General features: G+C 42.4%; 1 protein-coding gene across 1 annotated transcript in view; it reads right to left on the minus strand.

The window, feature by feature from the left end:
* The window catches only part of NPHP4 (nephrocystin 4), a 952,546-nt gene extending 949,605 nt beyond the window's left edge, over positions 1–2,941 (minus strand). Inside the window, exon 1 of the mRNA XM_069239971.1 lies at positions 2,827–2,941. The gene's annotated coding sequence lies outside the window, so the exon portion shown is untranslated. The remainder of the gene's footprint in view (positions 1–2,826) is intronic.
* Positions 2,942–9,764: the final 6,823 nt, after the last annotated feature.

The following is a 9,764-nucleotide window of genomic DNA, read 5'->3' on the forward strand; positions in this document are numbered from 1 at the left end:
GCCAAATTTTGAGGTTTGCAAAGGATTCTGGGTAACAGAACCTGGTCCGAGCCACACAAGTCACCCCATCTTGGATTCCCCTAGGTCTCTAGTTTTCAGAAATGCACAGGTTTGGTAGGTTTCCCTAGGTGGCGGCTGAGCTACAGGCCAAAATCTACAGGTAGGCACTTTGCTAAAAACAGCTCTGTTTTCTGTGATGTGTCCACGTTGTGTTTTGGGGCATATCCTGTCGCGGGCGCTAGGCCTACCCACACAAGTGAGGCATCATTTTTATCGGGAGACTTGGGGGAACATAGAATAGCAAAACAAGTGTTATTGCCCCTTGTTTTTCTCTACATTTTTCCCTTCCAAATGTAAGACAGTGTGTAAAAAAGACGTATATTTGAGAAATGCCCTGTAATTCACATGCTAGTATGGGCACCCCGGAATTCAGAGATGTGCAAATAACCACTGCTTCTCAACACCTTATCTTGTGCCCATTTTGTAAATACAAAGGTTTTCTTGATAGCTATTTTTTACTCTTTATATTTCAGCAAATGAATTGCTGTATACCTGGCATAGAATGAAAACCCACTGCAGGGTGCAGGTCATTTATTGGCTCTGGGTACCTAGAGTTCTTGATGAACCTACAAGCCCTATATATCCCCGCAACCAGAAGAGTCCAGCAGACGTAGCGGTATATTGCTTTCGAAAATCTGACATTGCAGGAAAACGTTACAGAGTAAAACGTAGAGAAAAATTGATGTTTTTTTTCACCTCAATTTCAATATTTTTCTTTTTCAGTTGTTATTTTCTGTAGGAAACCCTTGTAGGATCTACACAAATTACCCCTTGCTGAATTCAGAATTTTGTCTACTTTTCAGAAATGTTGCGGTTTCTGGAATCCAGCGTTGGTTTCATGCCCATTTCTGTCCCTGACTGGAAGGAGGCTGAAAGCACAAAAAATCGTAAAAATGGGGTATGTTCCAGTAAAATGCCAAAATTGTGTTGAAAAATTGGGTTTTCTGATTCAAGTCTGCCTGTTCCTGAAAGCTGGGAAGCTGGTGATTTTAGCACCGCAAACCCTTTGTTGATGCCCTTTTCAGGAAAAAAACCACAAGCCTTCTTCTGCAGCCCATTTTTCCCTTTTTTTTTTTAAAAACGAAATTTTCACTGTTTTTTGGCTAATTTCTTGGCCTCCTTCTGGGGAACCCACAAAGTCTGGGTACCTCTAGAATCCCTAGGATGTTGGGAAAAAAGGGCGCAATTTTGGCGTGGGTAGCTTATGTGAACAAAAAGTTATGAGGGCCTAAGCGCGAACTGCTTCAAATAGCCAAAAAAAGGCTCGGCACAGGAGGGGGAAAAGGCCTGGCAGCGAAGGGGTTAAAGACCAATAAGCCGCCCTCTCGATCGGTCCTCACTGGCACCTTTACATCAAGGTTTTTTTGTCCTACAATATGCACACAAGCTAATGTAACTGATAGCTGTTTAATCCATAACTAATAGCCCTCTTTCAAGACATTGTTAGGTCATTTTAAGTTTAACGTAAGAACTTCAAAAAACAGTTCTAATTCATACATTGTGCCCATCCCCGTTAGAAGGAGTGGCACTAGAGAACTTTCTTCGTGTCCAACACGTATCAAACTACACTCGAACATAAAGTAACCACATCTTCGCTACCCGTGCCTCAGTTTAGCCCTAAATCCTTCGTTTATCTTTAAGGAATCGTCTACGCATTTAGCAATAACGTTAGAATTTCCGGTTGGCCCAACAACCAGTTTCAAAGCAGAACATATTCTGTGAGCTGGAGGTACGGCTCAAGTGTACGGTGACATAGGATTGGAGCATTGAGTACGCTTCAGCCAATCAAAATACGTCGGCAGAAATTTCGAAGATCTGGTTTGCTAAAGCGTCTGCCCAATCCGTCCTATACTCTGTGGGTTCCGCTAAAACTGAGAGGACCGTGGGTTATTTACTCGCGGAATTGTTGGTGGTAACAGCTTAGATGCTGTAAATAGGGTGGAAGTTGGTTGTAGGCGGGAGCAGTGCTTTAAATTGGCCGGCACTGAGTACCGCCACTTTTTTTTTCTCTCAGAGGGAGTACACATCTCAAGAAAAACGCATTACTTTTAATTGGAGAGTAGCGGCACTTATCTGACACAAGCTGGTACAGAGTACCTGCACTTTAATATTTCCATTTCAAGCACTGGGCGGGAGCGATAAAAAGGCGCACAAGCTGAATAGGCTCTGGGATGGCCAAAGTGAGGGATGATAAAGCGCTCCCTTTCTTATCTGAACTGACACACGGGCAGGCCTTCTCGGCCGTTGCCCACTGCACTTAAGTTGAGACCACAGAGGTGTCTGCCAAAGGGGTTGTGGCCGGATCCAAGTGGGAACAGGGTTGGAGCCCTCTAACGAATAGGAGGCATTTCTGGGATTGGTTATTAAGTTTCTGATGTATCACTGGTTCGGTTCGAATGCTGCTTCAACACTGACTGCTCTCTGATATATAAGACAGCATGTTACGGGTTTGCGACCTGACTGACTAAGCATGCCCCGTTATTCATGACACCCATGCACAGCTAGCATTGTGCAAGGCACCTATATCGTCCATTCAATGTAGCTTTCTGCAAATCTGCATATGGGATATGACACCTCGTACCTGTAACATTTTTCTTTCCTCTAGCGTTGATTTATATTCGAAGGTTTCAAAGCCCAGTTGTACAAACTAAAATCTCCAGTACGGGAAGTGATATGGGATAAAAAGAAAACTGCATGGGCTACATGTAACAGCACACATTTCAGCCTCCCTAGATCATGAGGGGAAGCCACCGAACGACGTCTTACCTCCCGCTTCTTTACAGAGAATCTTAAAAACCCGAAATCTCCAGCTTTGCTTTCGATTTTAACAGACTTCACTGTGGTAGTGACTCGTTCCCATTGCAACGTCCTTAGCAACGACGCAACATCACGTGACCAGCTTTTCCCTTTACGTCCTATTTCTGTGCGTAGTGATCAACGCCGGGTTGAAAAGCAGATAGAGATATGCAGCAGCTCGGCTTTTCGCTTAGGCGAGAAAATGCAAAATTATTAATTTAGCCTGCGGTTTCTGCGCTGTATAGGCATATGCTTTTTAGTAGTTCGTGTTATGGCTAACCGTGGCGTGGTTCAGCGGGTCTTGCATACGCAATCGTATATTTTTCTGTGACACGGATAGTCTGTGGATTCTCGACAAATCAAGCGGTGCATCCAACCGGCAAATATTTCGAGCTTTTCAAATCTACACATACTGATTTGAATGTGTGTTAGATAAAAGGGCTTTTTTTTTTTTTAAAGAAATCTCTTGGTGAATTGAGTTAATGTGGTAAAGCTTTGACTTTCATAGTCTTTTTATGTTAATTTATTACACATTAGGACTCGTTTGAGGCCAATGAATCTTGTGACCCAGTGGAGAGACACCTAGGACGAGATAACTGATCAATATGTCAAGCAATATATCAATAATGTCATCAATATTTATCACCACAATGCACTTTACTTTGGTTAAAGACATTAATCAATTTTGTCGTCACAACCATGACCTTTCAGCCATGAATAACCACACCAGTTAATAGAATTTTATGTATTTTATTCCCTATTGCTTACAATCTACGAGCAAAAGAGTTAATCTTAATATCAAGAAGCATAACAGCATAGTCACAATATGGCAACTGTGATAAGATTTCATTAATGCAAGAATCGCAAACATCAATACATAACACGGTGTAAACATAGATCAGAATACAGCAAATGTCATATGCGTGTTAGTTCAGCATAGCATAACGTCAGTCATTTGTCTATTTGCGTCAGTCGAAGTGAACTCCTGTCCTAACCACTAATCAGCATCAGCATGTTGGGCTTCATGCAAAAGAATTTAGAACACCAATTTGGAAAACATCTAGCTATGGTCTCTATCAAAATGAGCAGTTGGTACCTAGAAAGGAAAAGCAAACAGACAAATTACAAATTGCATTGTCATAATTACCCTCCAAAGATTAGGTCAGCACACAGGATCAGTCTTCGTCTTCAGGACATCAGTCAAAACGCCATCAGTCTAAACTTGACTAATAGACAGGGGACACTTCCCTCATAAGGAGGAGAAGAGTAAAAGGCAGTCTATGGGTGAATATAGTTTTAATAAATCTCAAAATCACCAATCAGAGTGACAGAGTTTCTGGATAAAATCAATAGCATTCCCTACCTCGCTTTTTTTTACCCTTCTGTGACATGGGTTTTTATCCCTTTTTCGTAATACCTTCCCCAAGATTTCATTGGACATTTACTATACCCCACTATCTTTAACCTATCAAATTAAGCATTAGGTAATTCTAATTGTCACCCCACATTAATTCATAACATTTTGATTGGTCTTCATAATTGACGTCTTCGGAGGTGGCATATCCGGGGGGTTACTTCGTATCTTGGCTTGGCACGTCTTCTCGGGTCAGCAGTTCCATTGTCCATGGTTTAAATGTCCTTGTACATTACATTAATCTACATTTGTTTCAACTTTGTATTCAAAACTTTAACTAAGGCACCAAATAGGCGGTTGAGAACGGATTTATAAAGATACATTCATCTTCCAAATTGAAGAAAAGTAAATTTTTGCAGGGTCATGGCCCCTTGCGAGTCAGCACACTGTAAAACAGAAAAATGCTTTTAATATGAGAGCTAGGCAGCTAAAACCCACAGCTCACGCTAACTTAAGGCCAATAAGATTTTCAATATAAATGCAATATCGTAAACCTTAATATAAACTTGATTAACCATAGCATGAATAATTGTATTAATTATTATGAGTTATTAGTTCGTGTATACATTGGTGGCCACACACATTATAGTCATAATTCAAATGCACGTTTAAGCAAAATCGCTATTATTATCGTTTTCTAAGCAACATCGTTGAGCATTGATATAAGCATTTCATTTTAATATAAGTATTATTTAAACTACGCTCTCTCAATAGTATAGGTTATGGATTGTCGCAAACATTTTTCCAAGAACCAAAAAAAAAATAGTCAGTGGTGTGACCGAAAGGCGCATTGATGTTAGCAGGGTGGCAATGGGGTTGGAGGAGGAGGTTGTAAAGGAAGCAAAGCATGTGCATCTAAGGACTGAATTGCCCAACGTGAAACCAGATACCCTAAAATCAATCCCAACTTCCCCACTTGTCCAAATTGTGTGGTCCTAGGCAATTGTTTTATTTCACTTCCCATTCTTTTTAATTATCACATAGGAGAACCTTGAAAAACATGACTTCAGGAAGTGGACTGTACGAAACCCTTTCCTGTGTCTGATTTAATAAACCATTAGGTTGTCCATATGTAAGAGCAACCCAGGCCACCCAAAGAGTGCACATGACAACTGACTTGTCTCTTAATTCACATCAGGGTGGGTGGAAGCATGAATGTTTCTAAATTTATATTTGAAAAAAAATACTTCAATGCGCTGCTATAATCTGATGGACTAAGATGAAAGGGTTCTACATATTATTGAAATACAATTTTCAAAATTTGAAGCAACTTTATCATATTTTTACACGTTTGTGGCAAGATGTCTTTGGGAAGGAAGGTGTTCCTAAACTTAAACAGTGCAGGGCTCAGGGATGAAAATTTCCAGACACCCAGGACATATTGTTTGGGGTCAAGGGCAACAGATTTCCATGTTTATTTTGTCCTTGGGACAAGTAGGACCACCCCTGCAGCACAAACCCTTTAGCTGCCAGTTTACAGAGAAGGGAACAGTCTGCAGTTGAAGTAATATTTGTGTTCATATGGTAATGCTGTTCGAACTTGCATTTTTGGTTCATTAATGAAAAGCATTTATTATTAGGGTGAGTGCTATAAATAAACGTTTTAACCCCTTCCCCACCAAGGACATAATGGTTACGTCCTCGGCTGCGGCGCACAGGTGCCACGGACGTAACCATTATGTCCTGGGACCGGCCCTCGGGGGAAGCGCTAGCGCTCCCCAAAGGGCTGCTCCCTCCCCCAGGTCAGGGATGGAAGGGAAATCGCTTTCCCTTATTCCCCAGTGACATCTGATGATGTCAGCACGCGATCGCATGCTGACCTCATCAGAGGTCACCTCCCATCGAGCTGGAAGCATGCTATGCATATCTCTTCCGCCCGATCATGATGCAAGCAGGCTGCAGAAATGTCCACTAGGCACCAGGATTTTTGTTTTTTGTTGTTTGTGCATAAGGGGAGCAACCCTTTGGGCAAGGGCTGCTCCCCAGGGGGAGAAGTTATTTTTAGACCTTTTCTGCCCCCACCCAGGAGTAGATGGGCCTATATTGATTAGTCCGATTATCCACTAGACACCAGGGATTGGGTTTTTTGTGTGTTGTATCATGATGGCAGCGACCCCTAAGGCAAGGGTTGCTCCCCAGAGGTTAATAATTTTATTAGGCCTATTCTGCCTCCCCTGGGGGCAGGTCAGCCTATATTGATTAGGCCGATCTACCCCGGGGGGCAGGAGCCAGTAGACATCAGGGATTTAAAAAAAATGAAATTGGAATAAGGGGAGTGACCCCTTAGGCAAGGGTCGCTCTCCAGGGGGCAGTTTTTTATTAGGCCTTTTCTGCCCCCCCTGGGGACAGATCAGCCTATATTGAATGGGGGGGCATAAGAGAGGCCTAAGAGGGTGTGGGTATGGCCATACACCCATACCCACCCCAAATAAATGGGGACAAAGTTGTTCTGCCCAGTGGGCAGATGGGGCAATTACATCTGATCCACTCCCGGGGGGGGGACGGGACAGAAAGCCTACTAGATGCCAGGGAATTAAAAAAAAATTGTGGGCTGATGGCTAACAACCAGAATGGACATGGTTATGCCCCCACCCCAACTGAAGGGGGTAACGGTCTTTTAGCTCTCCCCTGCACACTAAAACATCTTATCCCACGGCAAGCAAGAGGACATTTGATCATTTTGGGTTTTGATTTTACATTTGGGCCATGAGAGCCTGGCTAACTGTCAAAATAGTCCCACTTAAATGGGCAGGGCTGCACTTTTTGGACTTTAGGACGCTGCCATGTAGAAAAAATCCTCAAGACATAGATACATCTAAAAACTAAACATCTGGGTGTGTCCAGGGTGGTGTGCTTCACATGCACCCACACCATTTTCTTACCCACAATGCCCTGCAAACCTTCAATTTTGCTGGAAATCACACATTTTTGCCACATTTTTCTGATGGAACCTTCCGGATCTGCAGGAATCCACAAAATTCCTACCACCCAGCACTGTCGCAACTATACCGATACAAATTCTGCCTCACTTGTCAGCCTAAAAATATATTTTTTCAAACTGCCCTTTTGGATCTGCTTTGGTTCCCCCTCAATTTTGACATGTTTTTGCCTCTTCCCTGTCACGAGCACTTGGCCCACCCAACCAAGAGAGTTATCATTTTTTTCCGGTAGACTGAGGGGAATGTTGGGTGGTAGGAAATTTATCTCGGTGCGGTGATCCCACACAGAAATGTGGGAAAAATGTGATTTTGTTTTTTGCTAAATTTGAGCTTTGCTGAGGATTCTGAGTAATAAAACACTCGGGGATCCACACAAGTCACACCTCCCTGGACTCCCTCTGGTGTCTAGTTTTCAGAAATGTTTGCGTTTGGTAGGTTTCCCTATATGGCTGCTGAGCCCAGGACCAAAAATGCTGGTGCCCCCCGCAAAAACAGGTAGTTTTGTATTTGAGAATTTTGATGTGTCCACATAGTGTTTTGGGGCATTTTCTTTTGCGGGCACTGGGTCTTCCCACACAAGTGAGGTACCATTTTTATCGGGAGACTTGGGGGAGCGCTGGGTGGAAGGACATTTTTGGCTTCACTCAGATTCTAGAACTTTCTGTCACCGAAATGTGAGGAAAAAGTGTTTTTTTTTGGCCAAATTGTGAGGTTTGCAAAGGATTCTGGGTAACAGAACCTGGAGAGAGCCCCGCAAGTCATCCCACTCTGGATTCCCCTATGTGTCTTGTTTTAAAAAATGCACAGGTTTAGTAGGTTTCCCTAGGTGCCGGTTGAGCTAGAGGCCAAAATCCACAGCTAGGCACTGCAAAAAACAGCTCTGTTTTCTTTGGGAAAATGTGATGTGTCCATGTTGTGTTTTGGGGCATTTCCTGTTGCGAGCACTAGGTCTACCCACACAAGTGAGGTACCATTTATATCAGGAGACTTGGGGGAACGCTGGGTGGAAGGACATTTGTGGCTCCTCTCAGATTCCAGAACTTTCTGTCACTGAAATGTGAGGAAAAAGTGTTTTTGTGACCAAATGTTGAGGTTTGCAAAGGATTCTGGGTAACAGAACCTAGTGAGAGCCCCACAAGCCACCCATCCTGGATTTCCCCTAGGTGTCTAGCTTTAAAAAATGCACAGGTTTGGTAGGTTTCCCTAGGTGCCGGCTGAGCTAGAGGCCAAAATCTACAGCTAGGCACTTTGCAAAATACTCATCAGATTTCAATGTAAAAATGTGATGTGTCCATGTTGCGTTTCCTGTCGCGAGCATGAGGCCTACCCACGCAAGTGAGGTACCATTTTTATCAGGAGACTTGAGGGAACACAGAATAGCAAAAGAAGTGTTATTTCCCCTTGTCTTTCTCCACATTTTTTCCTTCCAAATATAAGACACTGCGTAAAAAAGACATCTATTTGAGAAATGCCCTGTAATTCACATGCTAGTATTGGCACCCCAGAATTGAGAGATGTGCAAATAACCACTGCTTCTCAACACCTTATCTTGTGCCAATTTTGGAAATACAAAGGTTTTCTTGATACCTATTTTTTATTCTTTATATTTCAGCAAATGAATTGCTGTATACCCGGTATAGAATGAAACCCATTGCAAGGTGCAGTTCATTTATTGACTCTGGGTACCTAGAGTTCTTGATGAACCTACAAGCCCTATCCATCCCTGCAACCAGAAGAGTCCACAGACGTAACAGTATATTGCTTTAAAAAATCTGACATCACAGGAAAGAAGGAAAGAGCTACAGAGTAAATCGTTGAGAAAAATGGTAGTTTTTTTACCTCAATTTCAATATTTTTTTGTTTCAGTTTTTATTTTCTGTAGGAAACCTTGTAGGATTTACACAAATTACCTCTTTCTGAATTCAGAATTGTGTTTACTTTTCAGAAATGTTTAGCTTTCTGGGAACCAGCAGTGGTTTCACACCCATTTCTGCCACTAACTGGAAGGAGTTTGACAGCACAACAAATAGTAAAAATGGGTTATGTCCCAGTAAAATGCCAAAATTGTATAGAAAAATGTGGGTTTCTGATTCAAGTCTGCCTGTTTCTGAAAACTGGGAAGCTGATGATTTTAGCACCGCAAACCCTTTGTTGATGCCATTTTAAGGGAAAAAACTACAAGCCTTCTTCTGCAGCCCTTTTTCCCATTTTTTTGAGAAAAAAAAATGTTTGCTGTGTTTTGGCTAATTTCTTGGTCTCCTTCAGGGGAACCCACAAACTCTGGGTACCTCTAGAATCCCTAGAATATTCGAAAAAAGGATGCAAATTTGGTGTGGGTAACTTATGTAGACAAAAAGTTATGAGGGCCTAAGCGCGAGCTGCTCCAAATAGCCAAAAAAAGGCCTGGCAACAAAGGAGTTAAGGTCACATTTCAGTACTGACAGTATTTCCAGTAAAAAAAAACCCGAGCATTTTCAATGCAACGCGTCTCGCATTTGTTCAAGTTAGAGCTATTAGCGTTGTAAAGCAAAAAAAACGCAGCACGATCGCGCTAT

This window comes from Pleurodeles waltl, chromosome 6 (assembly GCF_031143425.1).
Source record: "Pleurodeles waltl isolate 20211129_DDA chromosome 6, aPleWal1.hap1.20221129, whole genome shotgun sequence".
NCBI classification, from domain to species: domain Eukaryota; kingdom Metazoa; phylum Chordata; class Amphibia; order Caudata; family Salamandridae; genus Pleurodeles; species Pleurodeles waltl.